The following is a 20,000-nucleotide window of genomic DNA, read 5'->3' as shown; positions in this document are numbered from 1 at the left end:
CCGTGTGCACCTCCAAGTATTTTTCCAAACTTCTTTATAATTAAAAAAAAAAAAGCAGAATTTTAGTATGTTATATTAATCAGTGATCCGTTAAAACGGTTGTAATGAATCATTTTCGAATAAAATATCTTATTTCTGAGAATTGCCACCGTGCACAGTAATACAAAATTCAAACATAAGATCGTGATACTTTATCCGTTGCAACGTATCAAATGGATTGTACGCATTAAAAAAAAATTGTGGAAAATGATATCCTATTTCTGAGAAACGTTTTCGGATAGGATCATAAATCATTCTGATACGAAACGTTACAATTTAAAAACAATTGCCAATACTGAAAAGTGAAAAAGTTTGAATCTGTAGAGGCTGTATTCTAGCGTCCCAGGATACTTTTCCAGTTTTTTGATTGGCAGACGATTTGCAGCTCGATTTTGCTTCAAAAGGAACTGTGACCGTGTCTGTTGAAATTCATTTCTTGAACTTCGATGGCGGTCTTTTAAACGGAATATTATTTGCAATTTTCCTTTGTGTATTTTAGAATGCTGTATATTTTATAACTCATTATTATTTCCTTAAAAATCGGACCTTCATTCTCGTTCCCTGCTGCAGACGATAATTATCACTTCGAACAGAGGATGCAAAAGAGTTTGTTTTTCAACGGAAAGAAATGAAATGGTGTTTAACTTAATCGTCGTTCTTTTTCAAATTTTCTGTTCCGTTGTTAGTTGCGAAGTATTTATTTTACCAGTTAAAAATAGGAAATGTCTTTTTATCATATTGTAGTCGTCGAATTCTGTAAGTGTTCTTTTTATTTAGCGAATAGAAAACCAGAAGTGCAGTGCGGGAAAAAAAAAAAACAAGAAAAAAAAAAAACGCCAACCGGGTGCTAAATTGCGTCATTTAATTCCTTTTTCTAACGCTTCTTTTGGAATATTTTGGGTTTAACACTGTAGCATGTCAACAACTGTTTTCGACGGACATTTCTTTTGGAAGGAAAGTGATAACTGTTTTAGAATCGAAAGTGAAATGATGAATGTGAGCAATTGAGTTATATGTCAGATTATCCTACCATTGGTGTTTTGTTATGGCGTGTCAAAATTGTTTTCCAAACATAATCTTGAGATGTTGTTACAAAAAACTGTAATAAAATTTATATAGTTATTTCAATTCTGCCATTTGATTCAGGAATTTTGGCTCATTCTGATATGTTGAGAAAGCAATAGAATAAAAAAATTGCAAAAGCTACTGCAGTTGGAAAATGGGTAAGTTTTTCTAAAAAATTTTTCAATGGTTTGTTTGCAGTTTGTATTAAAATCTTATAATATCATCAGTTTCTTTTATATCTGATTTTAGTGTTTACGTTCAGATTTTTCATTATATCTGATTTTGTAATTTTGATTCCAATCACTTCAATAAACCTGTTATGTTTAATTGCGTACCAAGTTTCTCGTTAAGTAATCTCCTTGGTAGTATAGGTAGCCCTTTTTGTGACACATTAAAACTTTACTGTTTCATTTCCAAATCTTCTTCCTTTGTGTTCTTCAATTTGTGGATAAATTCCTATTCATTCTTAAATAGATTCATAATCTGCATTCACTTTGTTTTTTTAGAATTGCAAAACAATTCAGCATTCATTGAGTGGTAACGTGGATAAGTTCTTGCTATCTAAATAATTCTGACCAAAAAAAAATTTTCTATTAAATTACCAAAAGTGAAGTACAGTCCTTTCAGCAAGGCGTGTTATTCGAAATTACAATTTTGTACTGATACTTTTGAAATGAATGACTATTTTTTGTTTTGTTTTGAGAGCGAGTGCTGAAATCCTTTCAAAATGATTGAAACATCTGAAATTTCATGAATTTTTGGTGTGTAAAAAAATACATTTTCTTTTCAAAACTTTGACCGTGAAAATAATAACACAAGCAAATAAATTTCCTTTAGTCTATATATATTAGACATCAATTTTTGTTACATGTGTATTTTACACACATTCACTTCGTTATACTTTTGGCTTTCAATTTTAGTTGCATGTCTCTCCCCCCCCCCCATTGCACACTTTCACTATGTTGGTGTGGTGTGGAAGTATGCAGAGTGCAATTTTGGTTCATTTCAATATGTAATTTATGTACGTGGTGTCTTTACAATTCACTAAAGAAGAAGCATAAGTTTCAGTAATGATGCGGACAAATTTGAATTGATGTCTTTTGTTTTCGAGAATTAACTTTGGTATTGTAGTGACCGATTTTAATTAAACATTCTTTTAAGTATTTTCTAAAATAATAACCTATTTCGGTTTAGAGGGAGCCTTTTTCTGATTACAAATTTAAATGTGGTTTTTGTGCATTAAATTCTTACACCCCCCCCCCCTTTTTTTTTTTTTTTTTTAAGTTTCAACTGTTTATTTCTAGTGTTCATTTCATTGTGATGTATTAGTTCGCATCTCTTAATGTTAACTAATTTTTTTGGTTGCATATATTTCTTTTAAATGAAATCAAATTGAAAAATGAACTGCTTGTTTTTCTTTTGTTTTGAGAGCGAATTCTGAAATCATTTCTGATTGCTTGAAACCTCTGATTTTTTATAAATTTTGAGTGCATGAAAAATACTTCCCCCCTCCCCCCAATTTGTGTTTTGAATGTGGAAATAATATCACGAGTAATCAACTTTCTTTTAATTATATTTTTGGTTTTCGCTCTTGCTTGCATGCATCTTTTGACCATTCCCCCCCCCCCCCCCAATTACAATTTTGTGCTGATAGTAGTGAAATGAATTCAATTTATTTTGTTTTGTTTTCATGGAAAATGATCAAATCTTTTCTAAATGATTGAAACATCTGGAATTGCATAAAGTTGTGGTGCATAAAAAATTAATTTTGTTTTCAAAATATTGTGTGTGTGTATATATATATATATATAAATATTAGACATTAATTCCAGTTGCGTGTGCATTTTACACAAATTCACCCCATTATACTTTTGCCTGTCAATTTCACTTGCATGTATATCTCTTCCCCCCCCCCTCCCCCCCTGCACATTTTCACTGTGTTGGTGTGGTGTGGAAGTATGCAGCATGCAATTTTGGTTCGTTTACATATGTAATTTATGTACAGTGTGTCTTCACGATTCACTTCAGAAGTATATTATCTAAATTTCTCTATTGATTCGAACAATATTAAATTCACATCTCCTGTTTTCATAAATTAATTTTCATATTGCAGTGTCTTAATTTAAGTGAACATTCCTGTTAGTATTTTACAAATTAAGTATGTATTTTGTGCATATCTCCCTCCCCCCCCCCCCCCTTTATCTAGTTTTCATTCCATTTCGATTTATCAGTTCACATCTTTTAATATTCAATATCATTTTATGTTGTAATTTCTTTTTAATAAAATTTAAGATGTTTTCATTTTATTGATTCTATTCAATATGTTCATGTGGTGTGGAAGCTGTTATATTTCCATTGAATTTATTTTAATATGCATTTTTCTCATTTGTACTTTTGTGTGTTCATTACGTGACATGCTCAATAAATTACTATTATCATTAAGAGTCATTCCCCCCCCACACACACACACACTCAATGATTTTGTTGCTTTTTAATGTTGTACAGTCCTTGCAGTAATGTGTATAATTTATAATTACAAATTTCTACTGGTACGTGTGGAATGAATGAATAAGTATTTGATTTGTTTTGAGAGCGAGTGCTGAAATCATTTCTGGCATCTCATAAATTTTTGGTGAATAAGAAATGAGTCTTCTGTTCCAAATTTGCTGTTTTGACCATGAAAGTTATTTCATGAGAAAACAACTTTTATGAAATCAACTTTGTTAAATTATATATTTGGTTTTAATTTTGCTTGCATGTGTCTTAATTCTCACACACATTCACTGTGTTGGTGTGGTGTTGAAATATGCAGGATACAATTTTGGCTCATTTCCATATGTAATTAATTCATGTGCATGATGTTTTTATTATTTATTAAAAAAACGTGTTCCATAAATTTCTGTATTGATTCGGACAATATTGAATTAGCATCGCCAATTTTTATGATTTAATTTTGGTATTGTGGTTACTGATTTTAATCGAACAGTCTTCTTCTAATAAGTAACAAATGTATTTCCGCTATTGGTTTTAGATGGAGTATTTAAATAATTGTTTATTAGAATATTACTTTTGTGCGTGATTTCCCCCCCCCCCCCCAAAAAAAAAAAAGATGTTTCAGTCTTCTTCCTTTCACTGTTTCTTTTTTTTACATGTTCATTCCTAGTGATAATTTCATTTCGAGTTATTAGTTTAAATCTCTTAATGTTTACTACCATTTTATGTTGTAAAAAAATTTTTTATGAAATTAAGGATGGTTTCATTTTATGAACCATTCACTCCATTCATGTGGTGTGAAAGCTGTCAGATGTCCATTAAATTTTTCTCCATATGCATTTTCCTCATTTGTGCTTGTTGTGTGTTTTAAGTGTCGTGCTCAATAAATTTATGCAATCATTCAGAATGTTTCCTCTTCCCCCCCCCCTTATATTTTTTTATAGTGTTGTATGCCAGTGTAATTTTTTAATTTATTTTCTAAGAACTAAAGAGATAATTTTGTTTTTACAGTGAACGTTGAAATAGTTTTAAAAAAATGGTCATACAAGATTTCTTTTATTCCATTTAAAGGATGTTATTTTGTTTATTTTTAAAAAGCTTTTCTTCCTGCTGTACTATTAATTTCATGTTCATTAATTGAAGTTTAAATTTTTTTAATGTTATTGCTTTTGGTTTCATGCCTTATATATATATATGCGTATGAAATTATAGATGTTTTGTTTGCAATGACTTTATCTGTATAGTGTTGGTGTGGTGTGACAGCTGTCAGAATGGCATTTGAATGCATTTTTTTATCCATTCTGCATGTTCTAGTTTGCTTTGTGTTTCTGATGTCTTAACGGATCACATTATATCAATTGATCAAGATAATATTGCTTTATTTTTTCTTTCAATCCTGTTTATATATGTGTCAGTTACTTTTTCAAAATGCATTTAATAATAGGTTAATTTGTTTTATTCTTTATTATTGTATAAAGCTAAAAATTTATTATTGTATAAAGTTAGTTACTCATTAACACGTGTTTATTCTATAGAAATATTCGTATTAGAATATTAAAGGAAAGTGACTGATGGTTTGTTGACATTCTCTGAAACAGTGATTAACAAGTTCATGTAATACAAAAATTCACTGAAACATTTTAAATTCAGTGAAGCACATAAAAAACAATGTTTACAATTGATTTGGTTAGGATTTCTTTGAAATCTTTTTCGAAAACAAATATTTTATTTTGTATTGAATAATAAATATCTTAAATTATTATTTGTTATAAAAGTTTCCCCCCCCCCCCCTTCAATTGCATTAAACTGAGATTACCACTGCTTACTTTACTAATGTCTTCATAATGTCAGTTTCTTTAAATAAAAAAAAATAATGAGTATGATATATCTTATTATTATTTGGACACGCTTTGAAGAATTTTAAGCTTTGCATGGTTCATAGCATTTGTAGTTCATTCCCCCCCCCCCCATATTCTCTGGTTGCTATAAAAACAAAAACTGTTAGTAAAATGAAACGCTTCTGCTTTCTTTCAATTTTTTTATTTTTTTTATTTTCTGGTTCTACAAATGAATTGGTAGTTCTGCTTTGAAAGTAGCAACCAGGTAAGTTGCAGAAAAGACATAAAAATGTTAATATCCTTGAAACAAAATATTGTTCAGTGTAATGTTCTTATAAGATGATTTTAAGTTTATATAGTGTTTTGTTAATCCTGCTTTGTCTATATATGAATTGCATGACCACTCCCACCTTACTTTTGTTTTGCACATAAAATTCATATTTTTAAATTTTGCTTTGTACATTTATGCAAGCTTCATCACCCAACTGCATATTTCCTTTGTGTTGTGGAAATTTATTTGGATATTGAAGTGTGAAAACCTTCATTACTTGCTTTTTGAATGTAAAATCACAGTGTGAAAGATTTGTTTATGTATGTGACATGATATCAAAATGTACTGTTTTGATGATGCTAATTTGTTTGTTTCTGTTTTGCAGAAAATTTTAACATTTATCAATATGAAATTTTATGAAAAATTAAGTGCATAATTGTTTCTTCATGTGAACTGTAGGTTTGTATCTTTTCTTTTACTTTAAATGAGTTATAATACATCTAATTGCATCTATTTAGCTAGTAAGGAATTTTGGGATTAGTAGGTCTAATGAATAACAAAATGAGTTTAAGTTTACATTTGGAGCTTATATTGTTTATTAAAGTGATAATTCTTATTTTTTATTATAAAACAGGTTATTACCCCCCCCCCCCCCAATTTACATTCCTCACCTTTAAAAGTATACATTTCCTTCCAATGTATTTAATCCATTAAATGCTTGACAGTATTATATTGAATTTAATATTTTTATGGTGAAAATAATCATTTCTAAAGTTTCCCTCCTTTATATTTAATTCATGAGTTGTGTATTGCACTTGACTGAAAATATTGAAAAAAAAAAAAAAAATTCTTATGTATAGACTTCTGTTTGACATTTTTAAAAAATTAATAATAATAAATGTTATAAGGAAAATAAAAAAAAAAAATGTATTTGGTAAAAGAAAATCTTAAATGCATATGAAGAAAAGAGAAAAAAAAAAAAAGTTCCGATGAGTAACTGAAATTAAAATTCTTCTGTTTAAAATTCCTTTTCTAAAATTAAAAAAAAATGTAACAATCAGTTCCGATAGATAAAAAGTTTGTTGTCATTTTTCTCTTCGGGAGGGGAAGTAAATGTACAATGTTGCCATTCATGAAATGAGTTGTTATTATTGGAAACTGAATAGACACCGTAGCGGTCATGGTGAGTAAGTCATCCTACACCACTGATTGGTTCGATGGGATCCGAACATGTGATCGCAATCTTAATTATTTCTTTGCTAGGCGGTTGAATCCTGATTAACTGTTAACCGAACTGATTTCAACGGCTCTTCATTTGAATTTCATTTGTCCGTTGGTTGTCGGCGTGTGTGCTCTTCCATTGTTTGTGCTTTTCTAGAAATCTTTTTTAATTTCTAATTAATTTTTTTTTTCTTTTGTAGATGGATGTTTTGCATATTTACTGAGCGGATTTCCTCTTCAAGAATGAGTTTTATGGATTGCGTGTGTTTCAAGATTAAAAGAGAAACTGCCGAAAAGAATGTCTTTGTGTGCGAGAGAGGTTTGAAGAAGATTTTAATTTTGTTTTCATCTGTGATGAATTCTAATTCCGAAGTGTTTGTGTATGATGATTTTTAACAACTAGTCGAAGCTGAATGAATTTCCCGGATGATATGTGTGAAAGTCATCCTGAGAAATATTTCTACTGCTTCTATCTGTGCTAGAAAAGTTTGAAGTTCATTCATTGACCTTCAACTTCCATATGTTGCGACTTCTTTTTTAGCACATTTTGTGATTAATTTTAACAAGAATGGAATGCTTTCACTGGTTTATCCTTCATGAGAATTGAAATTTGTGACAGTGAAATTAATTTTGCTTTAAGAAGGAACATTTTTAAAAATTGCAAGGTAAGTGTTTATTTTTTTATATGTATGTTTGTTATCTATGTTATAACTTCTGTAATATGAATTTTGAACGTAGTGATGATACATCTTAAAAACATTGGCATGTTTATTCAATATTGAAATTTATGCATCCTTTATTTTCTTAATACAAGAAAAATTTAATTATATAACCCTTCCATAATATGAATTGGAAATAAATTTCTTCTTGTAATAACTGGATGCATATTTGATTTAGTAATGAATTCACTTATACATTTCATTTTATTAATACTTAGCTTTTTTTTTCATTAATTGCTATTCCACTTTTGTTTCTCACGTATGATGAAGTACTTTGCTTTTGTAGTCTAATTGTTCATATATACAAGAAATCATTTTCCTTTACTATTGACTTGGTGTATATTAATATTACAATTTAGATTTAGTTTTATTTATATTGATTTTTCACTTCTTATTCTAGTATAGTGTAGTACTTTTGCTTTAGTATTACTTAATAACATATACAACCCTTTTATGTAATGAATAAGAAATCAATTTCCTTTATAAATGGCTTGGTGCATGGTTAATTTTATTCAGTTATTTAATATTATTGACTGCTCAATTCATAATAAAATGCTTTGCTATAGTATAATTTCTATGTAGTAACATCTTTTTTATAATATGATGTAATTTTACTACAGTGTTGAAGTGATAACAATCAGTTTGAGTAATTGTTAAAGTTTATACTGTTTATTATTTAATTTTGCAACAATATTTTTATTATGTGCAGTGAATTAGTTTATTTATTAATAGTTTCATGATAATTTAACTTATTTGATTTTAGTGTAACCTAAATATATACAAAGAATTTTATTATAATCAATAATATTAAGTGAAATAGTACTGATTAATCTTGAAATTAAAATACGCATTAACTTAATTGACAAAGCAAGAAATGAGAATTTAAGAAGAATGAAGACAAAGAAGCATGATGTGTCTTGACAAGAAGAGAATGCTGTGCCATGTTATCCTGTGCATCAAGCAACTTGGATGGGAAAGGCGAACTCCCCTACATTCCTGTATTTCACTTTTCAATCCTGTGTTCATTCGGCATGGCACTTGGTACGTAACCGGAGGGTTGCTTTTCACCTGCACGATGCTTTGCTGTGTTATCCTGTGCACCCGTAGATCTTTGAAGAAAGTTGTGGGTTTTGTTTCATTCCTGTGTACCGCCTGTCTTGGATGAAAATGTCGTCCCTGCACTTTGAAAATATTAGGAGATTTGTGTGGGTGAATAAAATGCTCGATTTCTGGCATTTGCTTATTTTGCTCTATTTATTTGTAAACAAACATTTTGCTTTTTTTTATTTATTTCATTTATCTCCTATGAGCAAAAATTAAATCTTTATGTTCAATTTTAAGCTTACTTTTGCATAAATTAAGTTTTGTTTCTTTATTTTGTAATTAAGCGTCTTAGAAGTAATTTTAACTCATTTGTTTTAATTACTTCTCATTGGATTATCACCTGTTTATTTATGGTATCTTTTCTGTGGCCTGATTCCAAATGGGAAGCACCTATAGGCTTGTTTGTTATCTTAAAGGAACAAATCGTTGAGTGTTTTCTCTTTGGATAAGGCCACAAAGGTATTTCTTAGTTACATGGTTTGAAAAAAATATATATATAGTATTGTAAGTTATGCATATATTCATGATTAAACTGTTAGTTATTGAAATAATTAATTTAATTTTTATTATTAGTGTATAGTTAATATTTTTTTTACTAGCAATGTATGCTGTTATCTCGATATCTCTTCTTCGCTGTACTGTGTTTAAGTAATTCAGGTTATTTATATTATAAGAGTTGTTATTAGTATTGGAAAATGATTTATTTATTGATTGAAATTATACTGACATTTCTTTTTAAAGTTGAAGATTTAAAATCTAACAATAAGACTGAATTCAGTTTCACAGTGTGCACCCCCCCCCCCCCTCTTTAAGAATGCCAACTTTTAATTTAAGCCTATTTATTGTAAATTAGTGAAAACAAAAATCAATTCATTGTTGTTGTTGTTTCTCCCTTCATTTAATTGTGTTTTTCCTAATTTCAAGTCTATTTAGTAGAAATTTGTTTCTGTTTTTAATTTGAATAGTATTGGATTGCTCGAATCCTGTCGAGCAGTGTCCAAGTACATATTCTTTCCATTTTTTTCTTTTTATTGCACATCTTTCATGTGTAGCTGATATATTTGCTTACTAAATTTATTTCTATATAATTTGAATTAGTATATTCATTATTGTTTTTCCTATGTAAATAAATGTTGCTTCATCAGTACTGTTTTGTTTGTTTGTTTACATTTTGACACACTAACACATAACATTGTTTATATGCATTGAGCTTTGATACATAACATATATTTCATATTAATTAAGTTAATTGTTGAAAAGTAGAAGTGTTTTTAGCAAATTTAATATAAATCTTAATGTTTATTTGAAATTATTTCTTAATGTTTATGTTTTCACATATTCACTGTACCATGTCTTGATGTGTTGTTATGCATATTTCTTAAATTCCTAATGCATTTTTACATTCATATTATTTTACATATGACAGTGAACAGAAGTTTCCTTTAGAAATTAAAAAATTATCAATGAACTTATCTTCCAAGTTTCTGTGGTCTTGTTTTGGTTATGCATGTTGTCGGTTTTTACACCCAAGTGTTTAGAAAATGTGAGTTTTTCTGAATGTCTACTTTTTAAATGGTAAATAAGTTCCCAATAGTTTGCAGAATTCAATTTCATAATTGCTATCCTGTGAGAGATTTCACTGAAAAATAGTATATTGGTTAGTTTAGTTGAGTTATAAATTTTAGTCATGTATGGACATGCGGGTTGATTGTTGGCATACTGTATTACTTTCATACTATATTTATGCATTCTGTTAAGAATACTGTTTGAAATTTACACAGTTTCAGATATTTGATTCAATTTTATAAAGAAATATTAGCAGAAATGGTGTTTGTTTGGTGTTGTGTGTGGTTTTTGTACTCTGCCGGTATTGCTCGTCACTTAAGTTTTTACATGGTTTTTAAATTTTTAATGCTTGGGAATTTTTTGGAAATAATTTGCACTGTTCAATTTAATGTGTTTGATTTTGTAAGAGGTTTCATTTTGGCAAAGCAGATTATTTGGTTCACTGCACTTAATGGTTTTTGGTGGAGGCAAATCTTGAATAGCTGTTGTTGTGTTGTGATTATTTTGAATTGCATGCTGGTGATTAACTTATTGAAGATTATGTGACATTGAAGTTGATGATTTCTACGTATGAGAAGAAGTTAAATGTTTTTGTTGATTATTATTTCATTTCTGGTAGTCTTTGTTTATATAGATTTTCCATATTTGGATTACTTGGGATATTCAATTTAATTGTTTATAATGTGATTACATCATCCTAGCAAGTGTAGTTGAAGGTGAAAGAGTGTTATTATCTCATCAACAACTTTATTTTGTAAAGATGAAGTCTGAATATTGAATGGGCATTTAGGATTCCCCCCCCCCCCCTTCTGATGGCAGTTATCAATGAGTGAAGGCATGTCAACTGAACTTCATATCCTATTTTTTATGAATGAAATGAAGAAATTTTGAAAAGATATCTACTTTGTTATGCTCTAACATGGAAGAAGAATGTATAGTTATATGAAGCAGTTTTATAGCAGAAAGAAGATGAAGTTTGTGTACAGTGTAAATGACAACAAAAAATCAACCTTTACTTTCAACTGAAGATAAGAGAAGACAAACTGGAACATAGATGTCACTCTTCTGAAATGATGTGTTGATCATTTTCTTCATACAAAGAGATGCTGGAAGACAACATACATGAAAGCTGTTTCAATTTTCATTCAAAGAATTTTAGTGGAAAAGACTTGTTTTGATGAAAATCCATAGGAAGCATTTCTACACTGAGTTTGACTGATTTCACAATGTTAAATAGCATATTGTTTACTGTGTTAGGTGTTAATTCATTATTTCCATGAATAGTTAATTGTTACTATTTAAATACATGCAATTTATGAATTCTTTAGAGACTAAATGGACAGTATAGTTATGAACACTATTTAAATGCATTGTTACATCAACAATGATGCCCAGTAACAATTTATGATTCTATTATTCTTAGCTAACTGTAAGCAACAGTGAATATTGTTCTTAATACTTTTCAACACATTGTTACATCAACAATATTAAAGGCAACAATGAAGAACAAATGATATATGTGAATAATAGTATTAAAATCTCTTCATTAACAAGGTGTTTTGATATTTGCTTCATTGAAGAAGGATCATAATGAGGTAAGTGGATTTAAGTTTATGAATACTGTATTTGACACACTTGTAAACAAAAGAGTGTTTCGAAGATTCCACGACAACATTCAATTAACAGTGTCTGCTCCTTTTTTTTTAGGCCAAGTATGAACTGTAATAGTTTTAAAAATAGGACTTTTATGAATATTTGGGTACACTGCATTCAATATTTTTTTTCACATTAAGGATTTTAAATGAATTTGAATATCTAATACAAACTTGCAATGTTTCTTCGTAGAACATTATTCATCCTTGCATATTCACATACCATTTTTACCAAATTAAATTGATAGCAATTAAAATATATATTAATTACACTTCTTTTCTATATAAGAAATCTGAATTTATTAGTAATTTTTTAGATTACATAACTTTTTTTATGTTTGAACTATGCTTTAGAATAGGATTTCTTCTGTCTCGTTGTACTGAAATGCAGTGTTATTGAATTTTAGACAAAATTTCATAAATATTTTCATAAAAAGTGTTTTAATTTGAAACACACATGCTTTGAAGGAGGATAATAATGATGTTAATGGTTAGAAAAGTTATCATTTTCACATTTGTGAGTAGAGAATTGTTACGAGGATTCCTCGGTGACATTCAAGTTGCAGTGTGCACTACTTATATTTTTAAAAAAATGTAGATATAGTACATCAGAAAATGAATTTTCATTGATAATAAGAGTTTTACTACATTCCTAATTTTATTAACATTATGGATAAGGTAATTTAGTTATTTTCATACAAACATGTCATGTTTCAACACAGAATATTCTTCATCGTTACATATACAAAGATCATTTTCCCCAAATTTAAGAACTACCAATGAAAAAAATGCATTACATATAATTTATGACTTGTTAAAGATTGTTTATTTAATAGTAATTTGAAGTTAATGTATCTTTTTATGTTTAATGCTTTAAAATAATAATGTTAATAGTGCACATGCATTATGTTCAAAAATAGAATTGACTTTGTTGTACTCAACTGTGCATTCATTGAATTTCAGACAAATATTAACACAGAAAATGTTTAAATCTGAAACAATGTATCATTGAAATGGTTATTATAATGTTTGTGTACATGTCAGGGTTAATATAAGTTAGTTTGATCTCAATGGTTTGTGCCTGAAATGGTGAAGGAAAGATATACCATTCAATATATAATTATATAACTGTATTTATACATTTATTTTTATAATATAAAAACTTGTATGTGTTCTTTTCTCAATAACAAGTACATTTGACATTATTTAATTGTTATTTACAAGAATAAACCTTACAAGTAACTGATAGTTTAATGCGTAAGCTTATTTAGACAAACAGTATTTACTGAATTATTGAAAATCGTAACCTAGCACATTAGAAACATTTCACACATCATTAACATAAAGAAATGACAATTTCTATGTTTGTTAATGTTTTGCATTAATTAAAGAATTATCATTTTACATGCAGCTTTATATGTGGTATGCACTTACATGTTTAGCATTCAGATGGTTGTTACAATGTTTGTGTACACATAAGAGACAATTTATGTCTTTTTGATATCAATGATATGTGACAGAAATGATATTGGAAATATAAACCACTCAGTATAAAAGAATGTAACTGTCTTACACGTTAACATTTTTAATATTGAAACTTGTAAGGTCTGTTTCATGCATAACAAGTACATGTGAGACTTTTTGAGTATTCTTTACATTAATAAACTGACATAGTTTAATGAGGACGTTTGTTTCGACAAACAGAATTAACTGAAATGTTGAAAATAATTGCTTAGTGTTTGTACTTATCTCATTATAAGAATTTCTCACAATGTTTACATTAAAAGAAAGATAACAATTACAATGTTTAACAGAATAATCATTTTATATGCAACTTCATATATAAGTTATATGCTCTTGTATGTTTATAGTTACCAGTTTATGAGTATTTTACTGCATTTCACATAACACTAAATGTAAAAATGGGTACATTTCATATAGATTAAAGAATATGCTTAAACAGGAGAAGCAATTAATGTATTCTTATTGTAAACACTATGAAGAAATAAGAATCTTGCAGACATATTGCAATTGTAAAAAAACACTCTTAATAACTTCTTCATTGAATGTTCAAACTTTATGCCTGTATTTAACATAATGTAAGTAAAAGGAAATGTTCCATTTGATACAGTGTTTACATGAACAATGAATGAAACATTTCACATGAACAAAAGAATGCATTGCAACATTAAGAGTGTACAATTTTGTAAGGTAAAATTACACACAGGTTGGGTTTTTATAGAAACATATGTATATAACTTGTTTCAACATGTAATAAGCACTTGCATATTGCAGCTTCTAACTATATTACAGTGCATTTTACATGACATTAAACTTTAAAAACAACTTGTAATATGTAGAAACATTTCTCTTTAAGTAAATAAGAAGCTGAACATAGTAATATAGATACTGGATGAAACATTTGAAGAAATCTATGTATTCATTCATTGTAAATATTGTATAATGAAGCTATACATTAATTAGAATTGGAAATAACAATCTTAATAATGTATGGCTCTATTTAACACAATATAAGTATGACATTACACTTCATATAATGTTTATATGAATAAATACATATAAATTTTGCATTAATATTAGATAGAGGTTACAATTTCAGTGTAAGGTGAAATTACACATATACTTTATAGTAAGCATTCTTCATATAAGTATTATCTATTTACATAATCTGTTTGAACAAGTAATAAACACCTATGAGTAGAATCCACAAACTATATGTTTGTATTTAACATGAAATAAGTATGTCAATCACATTTTGAACTTTATTAAAATTAAAAAACTTGCAATATGAGAAAGTTATTGCATTCCACATTGTATTACAAGTAAAGAATGGGAACATTTGGCACAGTTTGAAGATGAAGCTTAGTTAAGATGAAACATTCTTTGAATGTAAATGTTGTTTGAAGAAATGGGAACCCACACATAAATTATAGTTGGACAAAGGACTCTAAATAATTTATCTATTTGATTGACAAGCTTTCTGCCTGTATTCAACAGAATATAACATAAAATTAAACACTAACAAGATAATGCTGTACATGAAAACAATATTAATATTAGAATAGGGTTACATTTACAGTGAAAGTAAACATTAGGCATTCCTTACAGTCAACTTGTTTGAACAAGTAATATGAATCTATAAATTGTATTTACTTGAAGATGAAGATTTCCTTGCATTATAAACAACATTTAATAATTAGAACAACCTGTTATATGATGAAACATTTCACACTGAGTAAAGATGAAGCTTACTGAGTTTAATGATATAGATTCTTGATGAAATATTTTAAGAAATTTATGCATTCTTTGATTGTAAATAGTACATGAAGAATCTGCACACAAAATATAGTTGGTAATAACATTTTTATGCAGAAATTTGTTGAATTAAAAATCATATCTATGCAAAGTAACATTACACATTCATTTAAGACTTGAGCTTTCTTTATACAACTGTTACCTCTTCATATCACTTCTTTCCGCAAGTAATAAGAACTAATGTGTTGAATATCCAAATTGTATGTTTTAATTTTACATAATATAATGATTTCTTTGCATTTCACTCAACATGGATTTATGAAAACAACTAGCAGTATGAGTAAACATTTCACAAGTCATTAACCATGAAGCTAAATTTCAAATAAATGAGCAATATAATTGATACTAGATGAAACATGAAGGGAGATGAATGTTTATAACTATACACAAAAAATGCAGTAATAAATCATACTCTTATGCATTAATAAGTTGAATATACAAGCCATATACTTGTATTTATCACACTATAAGAATATCTTTGAATTTTACACAATGTTTACATGAATGGAAGTTTACAATGTCATGAAATATTTTGCATTGGTGAAAGATTCAGCTCAGTAATTAACTGAATGAAAACATTCATTCACAAATGATTGATATTGAATGTTACATGAAGGAATACATTTATATTAAAGCTTGCACTCAATTATATGTTGAATTTCACATATTAAAAAACAGTATTTGTATTTACCTCAGTATTTACAGTAGAAATTGTTTGAATTGGAAAGAGATTTCATTTTTAGCACTGTTAGAAGATACATTACACATTGTATGAAGGGAATTACACAACTTGTGCATTTATTAAAACAATTTGACCTACTTTGAAGTTCATATGAAGTATACAAGAACATTTACAGCTTTTACTTCACTAATTTGACATTCTTTACACCAAATTCAGTTCTAAATAAGAATTACTTCAAAGAACACTTGAATTCTTTCTGCGAATGCATATAAATATGAACTTTACCAGACATTTATCTTAATTTGCTAGAATTTAAGTGCTTGACCTACTTTTAGGTTTGAATCAAGTATTTAACAACATTTGAAGGCTTTATTTCATTATTTTTATAATATTTACACCAAATTGAGTTCTAAATAAGAATACATTCTGCAAATACAGGTATTTAACTTAATTATAGCGTATTAAAACTCTATAAATTTGTATTTGAGTGAATTAAATATAATTCAACAAATATAAATGTTACTTGACATTTTAAATTCAGAAGCATAAACAATTTCATAAATATCAATAAAAATTCACAAAAAGTAATTGAAGAAAATTCAAAATGTAAACATTTTAAGGAAAAACGGAGATGCGCGATTTTCGGCAAAGTCCTAATAGGAGCACGCGATAAGGTGAAATTTTCTACTAAGTCCGACGATGTGAGAAGTCGCGTTTTTCAGCAAACTCCAAATCAGAACGCGCGATAAGGTGATAGTCGCTTCGCTAGTTTTCCGTCCAAGTCCGACGATGTGAGATTTTCGGCAAAGTCCTAACCGGAGCACGAGAAAGTGAGAAGTCGCTACCCGAGATTTCCTTCTAAGTGCAAATAGGGGAGAAGTCGCGATTTTCTTCAAAGTCCAATCACCGAGAAGAGCGCTAAATACTACGTAGCACTAGTTCGGCGAAACGGGTTGCCTGTGCACAATTTTTCTTATTTTCGCCCGCGGCGGCTTCTTCCGGTCGCCTGGTGGCTGGGCAAAGCGCGCGCCACTCGCGATCACGAGCGGAACGTCGGGGATCGTCCGTAGCCCTATATGAGTAGCAGGTGACTGCTGGAAACAGTGGTCGATCGCGAGACAGAATGCGTTTTAAAAACGCGTCGTAATCTCGCGAACCTGTCTTAGGTCTCGGCAACGGGATTGGGTTGTTAGTACCGGTTGGCTACCTCCGGGAAAGCGGTCCTCTAACGTTGACGGTGGGTCTGTCGTGCCCGATCGGATCGGTTCTCGGTTCTTTATGGGTCGGTCGGACGCTGCCTCCGGGATCGAGGGTGTTATTCTTCTGCTACGAAGGCTGCGATCGGCGGGGAGGTATTCTCCGTCTTTCTGGCCGCTTCCAAACTATCTCAGCCTCTCTGCGAGCGGCTCGGCCCCCGTGCCGTTGACGCGACGAGCAGAACCGTACTTAAAGGAATTGATTGGTTTTCTGCATCTGTGTCCAGCGCACATATCTTCTCGATGCCTCCGCACTCGCCCCGCGGCGTTGAAGCCGTCGGGGAAGTCGTGAGACTATAGAACCTCTGTAGATTGCACGGGGAATACCTACACAAAAAGCGAGATTGACTGAGGGATCCTCCGTTGTCGAGGCGTCCCCCGCGACTGAGATGGTCGCGACTCGTGAAATGTAAGGATTCGGAGTGCATTTTCCGAACGTTCTAACGAACGATGGAAGTTACCTGGTTGATCCTGCCAGTAGTCATATGCTTGTCTCAAAGATTAAGCCATGCATGTCTAAGTACATGCCGTATTAAGGCGAAACCGCGAATGGCTCATTAAATCAGTTATGGTTCCTTGGATCGTACCTTACTACTTGGATAACTGTGGCAATTCTAGAGCTAATACATGCAGCAGAGCTCCGACCTTCGGGAACGAGCGCTTTTATTAGACCAAAACCAATCGGGCCTCGTGTCCGTCTCTTGTGGTGACTCTGTATAACTTTGGGCTGATCGCACGGGCTCGTCCCGGCGACGTATCTTTCAAGTGTCTGCCTTATCAACTGTCGATGGTAGGTTACGCGCCTACCATGGTCGTAACGGGTGACGGGGAATCAGGGTTCGATTCCGGAGAGGGAGCCTGAGAAACGGCTACCACATCCAAGGAAGGCAGCAGGCGCGCAAATTACCCACTCCCAGCACGGGGAGGTAGTGACGAAAAATAACAATACGGGACTCTTTTGAGACCCCGTAATTGGAATGAGTACACTCTAAATCCTTTAACGAGGATCCATTGGAGAGCAAGTCTGGTGCCAGCAGTCGCGGTAATTCCAGCTCCAATAGCGTATATTAAAGTTGTTGCGGTTAAAAAGCTCGTAGTTGGATCTCAGCTCCGGCCGGACGGTCCGCCTACCGGTGGTTACTGTTCGCTGCCGAGCGTTCAGGGGGCTTCTGTCTATGATCTTCACCGGTTGTGGGCGGAGACCCTCACGTTTACTTTGAAAAAATTAGAGTGCTCAAAGCAGGCGCGACGCCTGAATAATTGTGCATGGAATAATGGAATAGGACCTCGGTTCTATTTTGTTGGTTTTCGGAACACGAGGTAATGATTAAGAGGGACAGACGGGGGCATTCGTATTGCGACGCTAGAGGTGAAATTCTTGGACCGTCGCAAGACGAACTACTGCGAAAGCATTTGCCAAGAATGTTTCCATTAATCAAGAACGAAAGTTAGAGGTTCGAAGGCGATCAGATACCGCCCTAGTTCTAACCATAAACGATGCCAGCCAGCGATCCGGCTGTGTTCCTCAAATGACACGCCGGGCAGCTTCCGGGAAACCAAAGCTTTTGGGTTCCGGGGGAAGTATGGTTGCAAAGCTGAAACTTAAAGGAATTGACGGAAGGGCACCACCAGAAATGGAGCCTGCGGCTTAATTTGACTCAACACGGGAAAACTTACCCGGCCCGGACACAGGAAGGATTGACAGATTAAGAGCTCTTTCTTGATTCTGTGGGTGGTGGTGCATGGCCGTTCTTAGTTGGTGGGGCGACTTGTCTGGTTAATTCCGATAACGAACGAGACTCTAGCCTACTAAATAGACGTTCCCATCCTCTTGTAGTGGGACGTTCTTCTTAGAGGGACAAGCGGCGTTTAGCCGCACGAGACAGAGCAATAACAGGTCTGGGATGCCCTTAGATGTCCGGGGCCGCACGCGCGCTACATTGAAGGAATCAGCGTGTGCTTTCCCTGTCCGAAAGGACTGGGTAACCCGTTGAACCTCCTTCGTGCTGGGGATTGGAAAGTGTAATTGATTCCATGAACGAGGAATTCCCAGTAAGCACGAGTCATCAGCTCGTGTTGATTACGTCCCTGCCCTTTGTCCACACCGCCCGTCGCTACTACCGATTGAATGATTTAGTGAGGTCTTCGGACTGGCGCTCGGATTGGCCTTTTGGTCGAGCCGGTGTGCCGGAAAGATGACCAAACTTGATCATTTAGAGGAAGTAAAAGTCGTAACAAGGTTTTCGTAGGTGAACCTGCGAAAGGATCATTAATTATAAACTATTATGTCTAAACGAGGAGCTTTTTTAAGTTCCTTGCCGGTACTGGTTCCCACGCGACTCGGGGAACGAAGTACTAAACTTTGAATTTATGATGCCTACTATGGGTGTGCCTGTTTTATCCCCGGCCCTCGACTTGGGCAAGAGGGGGGTCATAGTTATCTATGGCTAGGCTTGAAGAGATGTGCCTCTGTGCACACCGCCCCGTGGCATCGCTTCCCTCTATGGGGAGTGTCATTGAATAATAAACTCGAACGCACTAACGACCTTTCGGAAACGATTGGCCAATATAAAAAAAAAGTACAACTCTGAGCAGTGGATCACTCGGCTCACGGGTCGATGAAGAACGCAGCCAGCTGCGAGATTTGGTGTGAATTGCAGGACACATTGAGCACTGATTTTTCGAACGCACATTGCGGCCTCGGGTCCTGCCCGGGGCCTCGCCTGTCTGAGGGTCGGATAAGACTTGCAAAGGATAA

At 32.0% G+C, this 20,000-nt stretch overlaps 2 non-coding genes across 2 annotated transcripts; both read left to right on the top strand.

The window, feature by feature from the left end:
* Positions 1-17,700: 17,700 nt before the first annotated feature.
* Positions 17,701-19,514, top strand: LOC129989553 (small subunit ribosomal RNA). Its single transcript, XR_008785814.1, has one exon. It is a non-coding gene; the product is annotated as a small subunit ribosomal RNA (ribosomal RNA).
* Positions 19,515-19,825: 311 nt separating this feature from the next.
* On the top strand, positions 19,826-19,979 carry LOC129989519 (5.8S ribosomal RNA). Its single transcript, XR_008785788.1, has one exon. It is a non-coding gene; the product is annotated as a 5.8S ribosomal RNA (ribosomal RNA).
* The last annotated feature ends 21 nt before the right edge of the window (positions 19,980-20,000 follow it).

Source organism: Argiope bruennichi, chromosome 10 (assembly GCF_947563725.1).
Source record: "Argiope bruennichi chromosome 10, qqArgBrue1.1, whole genome shotgun sequence".
Classification (NCBI taxonomy): Eukaryota; Metazoa; Arthropoda; class Arachnida; order Araneae; family Araneidae; genus Argiope; species Argiope bruennichi.
This window is presented reverse-complemented; position numbering and strand designations above follow the sequence as displayed.